General features: G+C 51.4%; 1 protein-coding gene across 2 annotated transcripts in view; it reads right to left on the bottom strand.

Moving 5' to 3' along the window:
* Positions 1 to 17,038, bottom strand: part of CPSF4L (cleavage and polyadenylation specific factor 4 like) — a 64,834-nt gene that overhangs the window by 20,072 nt on the left and 27,724 nt on the right. The gene's annotated exons all lie outside the window — the stretch shown is intronic.

Below are 17,038 nucleotides of genomic sequence, written 5' to 3'. Positions count from 1 at the left end.
GGAGACAGGGGAAAAGGAATGAAGAGCAGAGGAATCGGAAACAGTTGGATGAATGGCGCTTTGTTTACCTCACACACAATCGCCAGCTTGGCTGGAGGGCGGAACCGACCCAAGGCCAGGGCGGCCTCCCAGCCAGGATTCCACAGGGCCACCCAGTGCCACCCCACCCCTGAGAAAGTGCTTTATAAATGAAATCTCTATGCAAATGTTGTTTTATTATTATTACACCACCCCTGCCTGCAGGGCTGGGGACATCTGAAAATGCTTTCAAAGGAGCATGTTAGGGCTCTAATTAGACCAGGCTCCCCCCTCCCCCTGCTCTTGGCCCCAAACTGGCCTTGCCTCTAACTAGAGCTGCTGTTCTCAGTCACATTGGCCTTTGATGCCCGTAGAACCAGAACCCAAACGCCCTCCTTTCTGGGTGCCCAGACCCAGCGGGGAGAGGTGGGCAGCCTGCAGGCTCTCATCTGGGCCAACATGAATGAGCCTGCTGGCTGTTGTTCCCCATGGCTGTCACTCCTAGATCTGTTCTTTTGAACTCCAGATCAGAAAATAAAATAGCTGGAGAGATAGACGCCTGGAGCTGAGGCAGGACTGGGAGGAGCAGGGACAAGATCCAAGAGTTTCCAGAAGCTCAAGCCTCTGACTGCATCCTGGGACAGGCAGAGGGACCCGGCTCCAGGGCTGCTAGAGGGTGGGGCTGAGGGGGTCCCTGGGGTAGAAACCCTGGTTCTCTTGGCCTTAGTTGTGTGTGTTGATTAGTCGTCCCAAGAATGCATTCATCTGTCAACACAGGCTCATTAGAGGCTCACAGTAGCCTGGCAGCGCATGCAGGACCGATGAGGGCATCAAAGCCCAGGGAGACCAAGGACACGTGGTTTGGGAGGCGATACAGATGCGGTTCAAATCTGGATCTCTTGATGATTTTCTTCCCTAAACATCCCTGAGCATCTATGCACTAGGGTCACATCCCTACCCTCAGAGATGACCCTGTCAAGGAGGGGACATTAGCCTTTCACACAATAATGAGATAGAGGCACAAGGGACCCAGCAGGGCAGGAAGGGGTGGCAGGGAGCACTCTCAACGGAGAGTCATGATGATGGGGAGAGAATGTTCTGGAAGAAGGCCAGCAGTATGAAGGTTGGGGCATGGAGCAATGTGCAGACTGAGGAAGTGCTCAAGGGTTTGGTTTGGCAGAAGTGGAGGTAAAGAGGGGGAATGGGGGCAATGAGGCTGAAGAGCTGAGAAGGGACCCAACTCTGGGAGGCCTGCTGGGGCCAGCTTTTTCGGGGAGTGATCATGAAGTTAGCAGAGCCACTGCAGGGCTCTGAGAACTATGCATGGCAGTCTGAGGGATGGTCAGGGGAAGACTGGACGGGGGCTGCTTAGAGGATGCATTTTTTTCTTTTTTTTTCTTTTTTTTTTTTTTGAGACGGAGTCTTGTTCTATTGCCCAGGCCAGAGTGCAATGGCATGATCTTGGCTCACTGCAACCTCTGCCTCCCAAGTTCAAGCAATTCTCCTGCCTCAGCCTCCCGAGTAGCTGAGATTATAGGCCCACACCACCACACCCAACTAATTTTTGTACTTTTAGTAGAGACAGGGTTTCGCCATATTGGCCAGGCTGGTCTCGAACTCCTGACCTCAGGTGATCTGCCTGCCTCATCCTCCCAAAGTGCTGGGATTACAGAAATGAGCCACCGCGCCTAGCCTGGGGATGATTTTTTAAAATCATGAGAGCCCTGGGGATACAGCCCAAAGAGCTTTCTGCTACTCTGGTGGCCTCCAAGAGTTAACTGATGAGGGATGAACATGAAGGAGACTCTTGGCTAAGACTCCTCCCTCCATCACCCCAGCTTCTCTCCTCCTCCACCAGGGCTTCCCATCCCACCTCTAGGTGCCTGGCCAGCAGAGGTGTGTGGTGGGTGTCACATGGATGAAATCCTTTCTCCCAGTGGGTCATCATTAGTTTGGCACACAAACAACGGGGATTGCAGTCATAGTTTTTGCTTATTCAAAATACCTTCTGCAGTAAATTGAACTGGCTACCCAAAAAGTCTAGGTCCAGGCCAGGTACAGTGGCTCACACCTGTAATCCCAGCATTTTCAGAGGCCAAGGTGGGAGGATTGCTTGAGCCCAGGAGTGCAAGACCAGCATGGGCAACAAAGCAGGACTCCCATCTCTATTAAAAATTAAAAAATTATTAGGTGGGCATGGTGGTGCATGCCTGTAGTTCCAGTTACTTGGGAGGCTGAGGCAGGAGGATTACTTGAGTCCAGGAGGTTGAGGCTGCAGTGAGCCATGATTGCACCACTGCACTCCAGCCTGGGTGACAGCAAGATCCTTTTTTCAAAGAAAAAAAAATAAAGGCCGGGCTTGTTGGCTCACTCATGTCTGTAATCCCAAGAACTTCGGGAGGCCAAGGTGGGTGGATCAACTGAGGTCGGGAGTTCAACACCAGCCTGGCCAACATGGTGAAACCCCATCTCTATTAAAAATACAAAAAATTGACTGGGCACAGTGGCTCATGCCTGTAATCCCAGCACTTTGGGAAGCCAAGGTAGGCGGATCATCTGAGGTTGTGAGTTCGAGACCAGCCTGATCAACATGGAGAAACCTGGTCTCTATTAAAAATACAAAATTAGCCAGGCATGGTGGTGCACACCTGTAATCCCAGCTACTTGGGAGGCTGAGGCAGGAGAATTGCTGGAACCCGGGAGGTAGAGGTTGAGGTGAGCCGAGATCATACCCGGCTAATTGTATATTTTTAGTAGAAATGGGGTTTTTCCATGTTGGCCAGGCTGGTCTCGAACTCCCGACCTCAGGTGATCCACCTGCCTCGGTCTCCCAAAGTGCTGGGATTACAGGCGTGAGCCACTGTGCCTGGCCAACCTCACCCCTTTTACAGATGAGCAAACAGACACCCAGAGGAGCTGACTGATTGTTAAGCTTCGCTGAGGCTGGGGGGAGCTGCTCCACCTCATGGCTCTTGAAGTGAACCGGTGTCCCCACTGTACAACAACAAGAAGCAGTGCCCCAGCCCTGGGATGTCCCCTCTGAAACCTCACAACCCCCTCTTCTGTGCCCTGAAGCTTATCCCTAGCCCTTGTGTTTTTGTTTATTAATTGATTCATGGTGCTAAGTGGACACTCAAATCGCTGTAAAAACAGAAGCGTGAATTTTTAATCACCATCATTATGAGGCTGTCATTTAGCTCCGGCTGCAAATTTCCTGAATTGTCATCATCCAGCTCCTTCCCCTTTATTAATGCTCTGCTCTGAAAAGCGGGGGTGGAGGTGGGGGGAGCTTTGGAATTCTCTGGCTGCAGGGCCTGGCGAGGTCATCATGCCCGTGCCCCTGGCCTGGGATCAATGGCAGCCAGTGCTTTGCCGGGCAGATCATGGCCATGCCTACCTTTCTTTTATCTGGAATACCCGCCTTCCTCTCCACTAAGCGCCCTGCCTTTACGGCGACGGTGCAGACAGGGGCGTCAGGCAGGCTAGGGTTCAAATCCAGCCTTTGTCAGCCACCAGTCTATTTCCTGGGTCAGGCTTTAATCGCCTCTCTAAACCCCAGATTCTGCATCAGTAAAATGGGATCAATGCACACTATGTACCCGGAGGGCTAAGGATCAGTGAAAGTACACGTGGGTGCCTGACACAGGGGTGGTTTTTGTTGTTGTTTTATTTTTGAGACAGAGTCTCGCTCTGTTGCGCAAGTTGGAGTACAGTGGCAAAATCTCGGCTCACTGCAACCTCTGCCTCCCGCGTTCAAGCGATTCTCCTGCTTCAGCCTCCCAAGTAGCTGGGATTACAGGCGATTGCCACCATGCCCGGCTACTTTTTTTATTTTTAGTAGAGACAGAGTTTCACCATGTTGGCCAGGCTGGTCTCGAACTCCTGACCTCAAGCGATCTGCCCACCTTGGTCTCCCAAAGTGCTGGGATTAAAGGCGTGAGCCACTGCACTTGGACCTATCCCTTCTTAAAATGCATTATCCCTAAGGGCCCCTGGTAAAAGATGCCATGGGGTAAGGGGTCCCGTGATGGTTCAGGTGCTGCTGGGGGATACTGTAAGATCCGGCAGCGAAGGCCTGGCAGCCAAATAGCCATGGGGTTGGGAGGGGCTGGAGGTCAGAAGGGGTGCCCCTCACCCGCTGCTGCTCAGTCCCAGGGACAATGAGCCAGTGTGCCCTGCTCTCTCCACCGCCCTTTGTGCCCCAAGAATGCCACTTGGAGGGGACAGCTGTTGGCTTCACAGTGGCCACTTGAAGTGCAGGGCAGGGAGGCCCTGCAGCCAGGACGGTCCTGCTCTGTCATTGTGCAGGAACTCGGTCTCTAGGAGTCCGTCCGTTCTAGCACCTGCACCCAGGGAAAGGCGTCTACTTCCCCTTGGGGCTTGGAAATAGCCACAGGACTAATGAACCACCCACACTTCTCATTCAAGGCTCCTCTCATTCTCATGGCAAACTTCCGCTGCTCTACCCGTTTTATAGGTAAGGAAACCAAGGCCCAGAAGCAAAAACACTGCCTAAGCTTATACAGCCAGTAGATGTGGGAATGGGGGGCTAAATCCAACCTTTGCTACCACTTACTAGGACTTAATTGGTTTAGGTTCACTGTTTACATTGTATTCTCTCTAATTCCCACAAAACCTTGCAAAGAGAGCTATTATTATTTCTCTTCTACATTTGAAAAAAGCTGAGGATAAAGGCTTAGATGTGCTTCCTAAAGGCCGCAAGCTCAGTCCGCATGGCCCCAAAGCCAGCTCCTTCCAGCCTACCAAGCTAAGCGTGGGAGACAGCTCCTTCTCCCTGGGCTGGGAAGACCACCCAGACCCCCGAGGCCCAAGACAGCTACTGAGCCTTTGCTTGTCCCTATGAGTAGGTAGCATGCAGATTCTACTTTTGGTCCAAACATCAAGGAAATAGGACATTTTGGGCTTAGGGAGTCAGCCCTGGTCAAAGTGGTGTGCGAAAAGCATTCCCTGTTCACTGTTGCCACTGTGTGTCTTCACTCGGTCTTCAGGTCATCCTCTGCCCTGCCTGGGGTTCTGTGCCCAGAGCCTCTCCAGGCTGAGCAGAGGCTGCCCAAAGTCTCCCTGGGCTCAGAGGGAAACTCCACAGGCTTCAGCCCCTGCCCCCCATGCCCTGTGAGAAAGGAGCCAGTCACCTGCAGCTGCAGGCCCTGCATGTTGGCAAAACTGGATGGGCAGAGGTGGCAGGTGGGGCAGCTTGGGTCACACTCCAGTCTTCTCCTACTTAACCACAGTCCTCCAGCTTCCCACGTCTTGGCTCTTACCCTCCCCGCTCTGGGGAGCTATTCATTCACTCACTCACTCACTCACTCACTCACTCACTCACTCACTCACTCACTTTCTCATTCACTCACTTATTCACTCACTCATTCACTCACTTATTCACTCACTCATTCACTCATTTATTCACTCACTTACTCACTTACTGATTCACTCACTCATTCCTTCATTCACCCATTCACTCATTCACTCACTCATTCACTTATTCATTCACTCACTCACTCATTCACTCACTCACTCACTCATTCACTCATTTATTCACTCACTTATTCACTCACTCATTCACTCACTTATTCACTCACTCATTCACTCACTCATTCACCCATTCACTCACTCACTCATTCACTCATTCATTCACTCACTCATTCACTCACTCACTCACTCACTCATTCACCCACTCATTCACCCATTCACTCACTCACTCATTCACTCACCCATTCACCCATTCACTCACTGACTCACTCATTCACTCACTCAATCACTCACTCATTCACTCACTCATTCACTCACTCATTCACTCACTCACTCACTCATTCACTCACTCAAAAGTATTTTTTAACTGCTGCTGTCTCTGGAAGACACAGCACAAACAAGACACAGCCCCTTGCCTAGGAGATTGCACTCGGTAGAATAATGTGCTCCCATCCAAAGAGGCCCACATCCTAATTTCCAGAAACTGTGGACGTGTTACCTTACAAGGCAAAAGGGACCTTGCTGATGCAATTAAGTGGAATCTTGAGATGGGAAGATTATTCTGGATTATCTTCGGCCCAACAGCACCACAAGGATCCTTATGAGAAGGAGGCAGGAGGGTCAGAGGAAGGGAGAGACACAGAGGAAAAGAGGAAAACAGAGAGAGATGTGAAGATGCTGCACTGCTGGCTTTGAAGCTGGAGGAAGGGGCCATGAGTCAAGGAACGCAAGTGGCCTCTAGAAGTGGAAAAGACAGATTCTCCCCTCGAACTTGCAGAAGGAACACAAACCTACCTACACCTTGATTTTAGCTCAGTAAAAGCCGTCTGGGTCTTCTGACCTTTAAAAATGTGAGATATTACATTTGCGGGCCAGGCATGGCGGCTCACGCCTATAATCCTAGGACTTTGGGAGGCTGAGGAGGATGGATTGCTTGAGCTCAGGAGTTTGAGACCAGCCTGTGCAACATAGTGAGACCCCATCTCTACAAAAATCAGCTGGACGTGGTGGCCTGCACCTGTAGTCCCAGCCACTCAAGAGGCTGAGATGAGAGGTTGGCTTGGGCCCAGGAGATGGAGGTCGCAGTGAGCTAAGATTGTACCACTGCACTACAGCCTGGGCAACAGAGCCAGACCCTGTCTCAAAAAAAAAAAAAAAAAGTGCTGTTTTAAACTATCAGATTTGTGGCAATTTGTGTTTTCTATTTGTTTGTTTTGTTTTGTTTTGAGACAGAGTTTCACTGTCGCCAGGGCTGGAGTGCAGTGGCACCATCTCGGCTCATTGCAACCTCCACCTCCTGGATTCAAGCGATTCTTGCGCTTCAGCCACCCGAGTAGCTGGGATGACAGGCATGCACCACCACACCTGGCTAATTTTTGTATTGTTTTTTAGTAGAGACGGGATATTTCCATGTTGGCCAGGCTGTTCTTGAATTCCTGACCTCAAATGATCTGCCCACTTCAGCCTCCCAAAAGGCTGGGATTCCAGGCATGAGCCACTGTACCTGGCCAATTTGTGGTAATTTGTTACAGCAACAATAAGGAAACTAGTATGGAGAGTAATGTAACCAATAAGCAGGCAGTGACATCAGAAGGCACTGGCAGAGCTGCTACACGGCTGCTGAGCTCTCACTTAGGTGTTGCAGGAAGGCTTCTGGGAAGAAGTGAAACAAAGGTATAGACAGGTAGAGTCTTGTCAAGGCAGAAGAAGGACAATGGTTCCAGACGCCACCAGGCATTTAGAAAATCACTTCTGGTTCTTGTAGGACCAGATCTGGCACACTGGTTGCTGGGGGAGGTTTGAGGGACTGGAAGGTCCAGGCTTGGGAAGGGCCTCGAACCCGAGGCCTCGAGGAGTCCCTGAAGAGCCCACTTTATGATGTTGGTGAAATCTGCATTTTTTTTTTTTTTTTTTTGAGACGGAGACGGAGTCGGAGTCGGAGTCTCGCTCTGCCGCCTAGGCTGGAGCGCGGTGGCGTGATCTTGGCTCACTGCAAGCTCCGCCTTCCGGTTTCATGCCATTCTCCCTTTCAGCCTCCCAAGTAGCTGGAACTACAGGCACCCACCACCACGCCTGGTTAATTTTTTTTTTTTTTTGTATTTTTAGTAGAGACAGGGTTTCACCCTGTTAGACAAGATGGTCTTGATCTCCTGACCTCGTGATCCATCCGCTTCGGCCTCCCAAAGTGCTGGCCACCGCGCCCAGCTGCACTGAAATTTGCATTTTTATTTTATTTTTTATTTTTGAGATGGAGTCTGTCTGTCTTCCAGGCTGGAGTGCAGTGATGCAGTATTGCTCACCACAACCTCCACCTCCTGGGTTCAATAGATTCTCCTACCTCAGCCTCCCGAGAAGCTGGAATTATGGGTGTGTTCTACCATGCCCAGCTAATTTTTGTATTTTTAGCAGAGATGAGGTTTCACCGTGTTGGCCAGGCTGGTCTCAAACTCCTGACCTCAAGTGATCCTCTCACCTCAGCCTCCCAAAGGGCTGGGATTACAAAGGTATGGAATTACTCCAGCACAGTGAGCACTGCACTGGTCGAGATTTGCATTTTAGAAAGAGCCCTCTGGCTGCAAAGTCCTGGGGCCACTCTCTGGAGAAGGCGTGAAAGAAGGACATCTGGCAGCCCAAGTGCCAGAATCTAGAATTGGCTGAAAAGCAGCTCCAGGCAGGGCACGGTGGCTTACACCTGTAATCCCAGCAGTTTGGGAGGCCGAGGCTGGCTGGTGGATCACTTGAGGTTAGGAGTTTGTGACCAGCCTGGCCTATATGGTGAAACCCTGTCTCTACTAAAAATACAAAAACGAGCCAGGTGTGGTGTGGTAGTGGGCGCCTATAATCCCAGCTGCTCCGGAGGCTGAGGCAGGAGAATCACTGGAACCTGGGAGGTGGGGGTTGCAGTAAGCCAAGATCATACCATTGTACTCCAGCCTGGGCCAGAGCGAGACTCCGTCTCAAAAACAAACAAAAACAAAAAAAAAAAAGAAAGAAGTGGTCGGGTATGATGGCTCACGCCTGTAATCCCAGCACTTTGGGAGGCCAAGGCAGGCGGATCACCTGAGGTCAGGAGTTCAAGAACAGCCTGACAAACATGGTGAAACCCTGTCTCTACTAAAAATACAAAAATGAGCCAGGCATGGTGGCACATGCCTATAATCCTAGCTACTCAGGAGGCTGAGGCAGGAGAATCGGTCGAACCCGGGACGTGGAGGTTGTAGTGAGCTGAGATTGCGCCATTGTACTCCAGACAAGACAACAAGAGCAAAACTCCTTCTCCAAAAAAAAAAAAAAAGAAAAACGAAAAGAAAAAAAAAAAGTAAAGCAGCTCCAAGAAAAGAGGTGTCCTTCCCCCCAGTCCTGCTTTATTCTATACTTTGTAAAACAGGAAAAATGCAGAAGGTCAAGATGAACCACAATTATCAACAAAGTTTTAATATTTATTCCTATGCCCTGACGGACGGTCCTGTATTCCCCTGGGAACGCATGACCCCCTACCCCCATGTGGAGGAGGGGAGAGGGAAGTTGCTATAGGGCAGGGCAGAGACCCACCCGCTGACCATGGACGCTGTGTTGGATTAATTCTCCCAGCCGTGACCTGGGGTGCTCACTTTGATGGATGATGGGTCCAAGGTCACAAGTTTGATCTGTCTTTGGGTCAATTGACTCTGGAAGAAAGACTCTATTTTCATCACCACAGACTGCCCTCCGGTCTGTTATCTCTAAATAATTCTTGGGTCACGAGGCGGACAGAGTACGATGGAAAAACTCTCCAGGCCCCAACTATCGACAAGGAGTCAATTGTACCCACGCTGTGTACAAAGCCCAGTGAGTGTGGGCAGCGAGAGTGGGAGGCAGAGCGTGGCCCCCACTCACTCCCCGCCTGGATAAACTGCCCTGACCCTAGAGGGGGTGCTGGAGGGAGACTCAGCAGAGCATGGCAGACCAAGGTCCCCCCACCACCAACATCCTGACCTTCCCTCCTGTTGGGGGCTCGTCAGACTCGGTGCTGTCTTTGCTGTCTCCTCTTGGTGAGGCTTTGGATTCCATATTCTCACCTGATGGCTCCCTCTCCTGGAGGTGCTTTCTGCAGACAAGGAGACAGTTGCTCCTTGTCTTAGTCAGCTGGGGCTGCTGTAATAAAATACTGTACACAGTGATTTAAGCAACAGATATTTGGCTGGGCGAGGTGGCTTACACCTGTAATCCCAGCACTCTGGGAGACTGGGGCAGGTGGCTCACCTGAGATCAGGAGTTCGAGACCAGCCCGGCCAACATGGCGAAACCCCATCTCTACTAAAAATACAAAAATTAGCCGGGCATATTGTCACATGTCTGTAATCCCAGCTACTTGGGAGGCCGAGGCAGGAGAATCACTTGAACCCAGGAGGTGGAGGTTGCAGTGAGCTGAGATGTTGCCATTGCATTCCAGCCTTGGCAACAGAGCGAAACTCCAAAAAAAAAAAAAAAAAAAAAAAAAAAAGGATGACCCTTATTTCTCTTAGTTCTAGGAAGTCCAAGATCAAGCTGTCCTTACAAGGTGAGGAGAGACTGAACGCTGGCCTCATTCTCTGCTTACAAAGACACTGATTCCACCATGGGGTCTCCACCCTCAGGACCTCACCTAAACCTAATCACTTCCCAAAGACCTCCAACTCCTAACACCATCACACTGGGATTAAGGCTTCCATGTGTGAGTTTTGAGAGGACACAAAATTTGGTCCATAACACTCGCTTCACAACAGCTTGCCATCAGCCTCTATGTATCTGAGATCAAACTCAAACTCTCTCAAATCCATTCTTCCCTCAATCTTTCCTGCTCAGAAAGAGTGAAACTGCCCAGACACTCAGGCCAAAAGCTAGGTGAATCTTTGATTCTCTAAACATGCTTGTCCCCGCCCTTCACCGCCCGGACTCCTCATCCTCTGAGTCTGATTTAAATGCCACTTCTTCAGGGAGCACCTATCCCCCATGACCTTTGAGGTTGCAACGAGTCAAGATCATTCTACTATGCTCCAGCCTGGGCGACAGAGCCAGACTCTGTCTCAAAAAAAACAAAACAAAACAAAAACAACCAAAACCCCCCGAAAATTAGTCAGGTGTGGTGGCACACACCTGTGTTCCCAGCTACTCGGGAGGCTGAGGCAGGGGAATTGCTTGAGCCTCGGAGGTGGAGGATGCAGTGAACTGAGATTGTACTACTGCACTCCAGCCTGGGTGATACAGTGGACTCTATCTCAAAAAACACAAAAAATAAAAAATTAACTGGGCATGGTGGCATGCCTGTAGTTCCAGCTACTCAGAGACTGAGGCAGGAGGCTCCCTCAAGCCCAGGAGTTTGAGGCTACAGTGAGTGAGCTCTGATAGTGCTACTGCACTCCAGCCTGAGTAACAGAACAAGACTCTGTCTCTAAAACAAAAAAAGACTGTTGTTGACGGTGTTGCTTGGGACACCACTCCTCATCCCTTCAAATGTCCCATGAGAATTCCTCTCAGACTTTAGTATCAGAAATAGCTGAGCTGCTTCTAGGATTTTTTTGTTTTGTTTTGTTTTTTAATTGAATCAGAATCTTGCTCTGTTGCCCAGGCTGGAGTGCAGTGGCACAATCTCGGCTCACTGCAACCTCCATCTCCCGGGCTTAGGCGACTCCCCTGCTTCAGTCTCCCAGTAGCTGGGACTACAGGTGCCTGCCACCACGCCCAGCTAATTTTAAGCGGAGTTTCACCATGTTGACCAGGCTGGTCTCGAACTCCTGGCCTCATGTGATCCACCCGCCTTGGCCTCCCAAAGTGCTGGGATTACCGGCATGAGCCACTGCGACTGGCCGGGGTTGGTTTTAATCTTGTGGACTTTGTGAGTCTCAAAACTGGCAGATTTCCCTCTTTGCTTTGACTGATAGGAAGCTCAGAATCCTGTTTGCAGTCCACCTTTGAGAATTGTGGAGGCCCAGCCAAAGAACATTTCTGTGTCCTACCCTCTTGGTTCATTGTACCATGTGTTCCAGTGTTGTTTTCTCTCTGATCTATTTTTATCCTATTGTATTTTATGATTTTTTGTAAGCTGCCTCTAATCCTTTTTGGAAGAAAGCAGGGCAGAAAAAGAAAACAAGATTCATCAGAACCCTGTGGCCTTGACAAATATTTTTTAACATGCCAAGTGTCATTTAGGGTTGGATTCTGGCCAGGGAAGGCAGCTATCCCTGGCTCCTCCTATCTCTCCTGGGAGTCTCTGTGGAGAACAGCAGCTCAGTAGGTTAGAGCAACAGGTTTTAGAGGCAGAGCCAGCATCCATCTGCCTGCAAGCACCACTCCCTCCCCTCCCACCAAAATATTCTTCCCAGTCTCCCATCTGTCTGTTGGCAGGAAGCCATGGGGCCTAGAAGAGATCGGAAAGGGGAAGAATAAAGATAAGCTCTCCCATTTTCATTCCTAACTTTTATTTCTGGCATCTTAAATCAGGGCCTTCAGGGCTCAGGGCAAGATTGTGCACATGTTAAGTGCTGCGGGTGAAGGGCGGCCAGGAAGGGCACCTGCCCAAGTGTGGAGGGAGTGGGGGCCTTGGGGAGTCTGTCATATGAGGGTCAAGGGGAGCCAGGCAGGGGTGGGGAGTGCCACACACACCTGGAAAGGCCCACCCCTCCATCTCGCCCTGCCTTCAGGGATCTTCCAGCCACCCCTGCAGCTGTACCACGCCCAGCTCTGCACGCAGTCTGCTGCTTACGCCACCCCTCAACCTGTCCCTCACCTCCCAGGCCACAGCACCCAGGCCAGCCCGGAGAATTCCACCTGCTCTGCTCCACTAGTGGGACTTTGGCCAATCTCTTGTCCTCCCAGCATGCCTTCCTATCTCTAAAATGAGCAGGGGCCAGACGCGGTGGCTCATGCCTGTAATCTCAGTACTTTGGGAGGCCAAGGCGGGCAGATCACTTGTCAGGAGTTCGAGACAAGTCTGGCTAACATGGTGAAAACCCATATCTACTGAAAATACAAAAATTAGCCGGGTGTGGTGGCAGGCACCTGTAGTCCCACCTACTCGGGAGACTGAGGCAGGAGAATTGCTTGAACCTGAAAGGGAGAGGTTGCAGTGGGCCCAGATCATGCCACTGCATTCCAGCCTGGGTGACAGAGCAAGACTCCGTCTAAAAAAAATAAAATAAATAAAGTAAAATAAAATGAGCAGGGAGAGGAAACCAGATCCTAAACTTTGAGGATCCTGAGACTCCTTTGGTCTACTTTCTTCTGGGAATGTGGTGCCATCGTGGTGGAGAGAGAAGAGGGTGGCTGGGCATGTGTAACTCTGGGGTCAAAGGTGGACATCACGCAGGAGTAGCCTGGATGCTGGCAGGAGCACAGGCCCGAGGCTGCAGGCTTGAGAGGCAAGGGATCCAACCCAGAGCCCTGGTCCTGCCCAGCAGAGCCAGAGGCTGGGCAGAGCAACCCTGGGAAGGGAAGGGCCTTGGCTGCCTGGTGGGCGGGGCTGACCTCTGGGAACCAGCAGCTGCTGCTGAAGGGGCCTGGAGCAGCCAGTGCCTCCCCTGACACTTCCCTTGGGCACACAGCCCCGTGGGAGATGGGCACGGCCCACTCTGCGAGGCTGATAGCTGGGCCTCTGCGCTGCTTGGCCCAGCCAGGCTACCATCCCCACCTTGTCATTCCCCGACCAGCTCCTCCATTTCCTAGACCTGTGGGGTAAGCCGGTTCTTTCACCTTTAGCTGCTTCCCCTGTAAAATGAGGGTGATATGAATTGCATGGATCTCACGGAGTTGTTATGAGAATGAACTGAGGCCAATGCAAAGAACAATGCCTAGCATATGGCAGTCATAGCTGCTAAGACGTATGGCCCTTATCACAGCGGTGCAGAGTGGCATGTGTCCAATAAACGGGTGCACAGCCCTATCCACGTGGGGGACGTGGAGGGAGATGCTCTGGACCCGCCGGGGCAGGTGGTGGGGCTGGTGCCAGGACACCATTGGGCCAGAAGGCTTTGGGTCCCATCCCATTTTGGAAAATGGTGGCTGAGATCTGCATTTAAATGACCAAATTACTACCCAGAAGTAGTTCCTGTTTCCTTCTTTAGACAGATGGGCTCACAGAACATCTTTAAGGCAAGAAGTGCGCTGCAGGGCCCTGGGTTTCTCAGGTGAACCTCAGAGACCAGCGGGGAAATAGTAAGGACCCCCCCAGATCCAACCCCACCCAGGGAAGCTCTGGCTCAGCCCCCACAGAGGTTCAAAGTATGACCTCATTTGAGGCCAGGTGTGGTGGCTCATGTCAGTAATCCCAGAGCTCTGGGAGGAGGCCAAGGTGGGAGGATTGCTTGAAGCTAGGATTTTGAGACCAGTCTGGGCAACATAAGACCTCATCTCACAAATAAATATATAAATGAATAATCAATCAATTATAAAAGGCTGGGCGCGGTGGCTCACGCCTGTAATCCCAGCACTGTGGGAGGCCAAGGCGGGCAGACTACCTGGTCAAGAGTTCGAGATCAGCCTGGTCAACATGAAACCCCGTCTCTACTAAAAATACAAAAAAAAAAAAAAATTAGCTGAGTGTGGTGGCGTGCACCTGTAATCCCAGCTACCCAGAAGGCTGAGGCAGGAGAATCGCTTGAACCCGGGAGGTGGAGGCTGCAGTAAGCCAAGATCAGACCACTGTACTCCAGCCTGGGTGAGAGAGCAAGATTCCATTCTCAAAAAAAAAAAAAAATCAATTAAAATAGCATGACCTCATTGCAAACAAAGCTTCTGGTAAAAAGCTGAAAACAACTGAGCTACTGCCTAATTTTAAAGATGGAGAAACTGAAGCCAATTGGAGCGAGAAAATAACTGGCCCAAGGCTGCCCAGCAAATCTTTTATAAAAAATTTATTTATTGGCTGGGCGCAGTGGCTCACGGCTGTAATCCCAGCACTTTGGGAGGCTGAGGCGGGTGGATCATGAGGTCAGGCGTTCAAGACCAGCCTGGCCAAGATAGTAAAATCCCGTCTCTACTAAAAATACAAAAAATTAGCTGGGCCTGGTGGTAGGCGCCTATAATCCCAGATACTTGGGAGGCTGAGGCAGGAGAATTGCTTGAACCTGGGAGACGGAGGTTGCAGTGAGCTGAGATCACGCCACTGCACTCCAGCCTGGGCGACAGAGCGAGACTCTGTCTCGAAAAAAAAAATTATGTTTTGGTAGAGATGCTGTCTCGCTGTTACCCAAGTTGATCTCAAATTCTTGGCCTAAACGGATCCTCCTGCCTCAGCCTCCCAAAGTGCTAGGATTACAGGTGTGAGCCACCACGCCTGGCTCCTAGCAAATCTTGACTGAGCTCTGTGGCTTGGCTGGTTCTGCATGCTCATCTCCTCCTTGTCTCCTGGGTCCAGTGAAACCCCAGCCAGAAGGTATGTTCCTTAAAGCTGTGAATCAAGCCAGGTCCCTGGGTCGTCTTGAATGCTCAGAGCTTTTCCATCAACAGTCAAGAAACAGATTCTGGGGCTTGGGGTGGCTGGCTTCTCTGGGCCCTTCAAGAGTCCCTGGTTAGTCGGTGTAGGTACAGTAATCTCTCTCTCTTGGGAGGTTGCACGGTGTCTGGGAGGCACAGCCCCTCCTCATCTGCCTGGGCCTCTTGCCTGAACAGTACCTTCCTCTCCCCAGTCATCCCTGAGCTAGACTGTAGCCCCTAGGGACCTGTCTCCCAATGGGCCTCAGCTCTCCTCCCTCTCTCTTCTTCCCTTGGGGCAGTCAGAAGTCCCTGCTCATAACTCCCACACGAACGAGCCTGTCTAGGGACAGAGGGAGGGACCTGACTTTTAATTATGCCTCTAATTGCTTCCCAGGGGGCTGATGAGTGGGGAACTCACATTTCTCTGTGGATGCTTCGGGGAGAGGACAGGGTTTCCACCAGGAACTTAGCCACATTGAGATCCCCAAGATTTCCCCAGATTTCCTGAGAGCAAGCGGGGGCTTCAGCAAGCAGTGACGCAGCCCTGCGCAGACCGGGGCTCCCTTCTGAAGCTGCCCAGAAAGAGGGAAACATGGTTCAAGGGAAGGAGGTGGTTGGGCAGGGGCAGGGGCAGGGCAGTGGGTTAAGGGGCCACTGGACCCTCACCCCCTGACTTCGTATCCCAAGGCTTTGATGTGCCCAGGAGTGGTGGGGGTGAGAAGGGCAGGAGTTTTGAATGAATTCTGGGTGTTAGAGAAAGCGGCCACGAGGCTTATCTGATCACCTTTCTCCATCTGGAAAATGAGGATGTGGTGCTTCTATTTCCCTGAGAAGTGGGGTTGAACTGAGGACCTGCCACCTGTAAGCTGATTTGCTAGGCTTAATGGTAAAAGGGGAAAGAGGAGGTGGCAGCCCCGCTCCCAGGCAGGCCAGCCACTTTCTGGTGGTGACAGTCCTGTGCACCAGGACACCCGGGGGCTGGGGAGAACATAGTTGCTCTCATCCTAATCACAATGGTATAAAAAGCCCATGTCGATCACCACGGTGGCTCACGCCTGTAATTCCAGCATTTTGGGAAGCCAAGGCGGGCAGATCACTTGAGGTCAGGAGTTTGAGGCCAACCTGGCAAACACGATGAAACCCTGTCTCTACTAAAAATACAAAAATTAGCTGGGCATAGTGGCACACAACTGTAATCCTAGCTACTCGGGAGCCTGAGGCAGGAGAATCGCTTGCACCTAGGAGACGGAGGTTGCAGTGAGCTGAGATCGTGCCCCTGCACTCCAGCCTGGGCGACAGAGCGAGACTCTATCACAAAAACACCAAAAAACCAATAACCAAAAAAAAAAAACAAACAAACCCCATCCCCCATCCCCCCCCAAAAAAAAGCCCGTCACTGTTTCTGTGCCCCAGCCCTCTAAGAGTGGCAGGATACCCATTTTACACAGCAGGAGACGGAGGCACAGGACAGCTAAGTGACCAAGTGCCAAGGGCCTCCAAGAGATGGCAGCTGGGGACACCTGAGTCCCCAAACTCTGAAGGGGCCTGCCCAGGCAGACAGCATCACAGGAAGGGCAGGTCCTCACAGACTGAGAGACAGAAGCCACCTCAGGCCCCGATGGACAGCCCTAGGACGTGGGTCCAGACCCCACCCCCTTCCTGAAAGAGCCTTCCCAAAAAGCAGAGACAGATACCAGGCACCAGGCATGCTTTGGGGTATTTTTTTTTTTTTTTTTTAATGTTTCCTCATTGTTTTGACAATATCATGAAAAAATTCAGTTAAGAATCTGGAACTGGCCTGGATAGGATTCGAGGGCAGCTGGTGGGGGCTGCACAGCCCCCGCGGTTCCTCCCCTACCGTGGGACCTAAGCTATTGGAAACAGGAGCACCAACAGGGCACCGAACCAGGAACTAAGTTAGTGTCTTGAGTCAGGCAAGAGAGGAGAGGCCAGGCCAGAGTCGCCGTGGGGACGCCCCTGGTTGTGGTTGGTTCTGTCTCTCCCCGTCCCCACACCGGCTACATGGAGACAGGGAGGTGGGTCAGGCTGTTCCCAGGACAGAAAAATAACTGACGGTCAACCTCAGGGCTCACACCCGAGC

This window comes from Chlorocebus sabaeus, chromosome 16 (assembly GCF_047675955.1).
Source record: "Chlorocebus sabaeus isolate Y175 chromosome 16, mChlSab1.0.hap1, whole genome shotgun sequence".
Lineage (NCBI taxonomy): Eukaryota > Metazoa > Chordata > Mammalia > Primates > Cercopithecidae > Chlorocebus > Chlorocebus sabaeus.
Note: the sequence above shows the minus strand (reverse complement) of the source record. Positions and strands in the feature narration are given on the sequence as shown.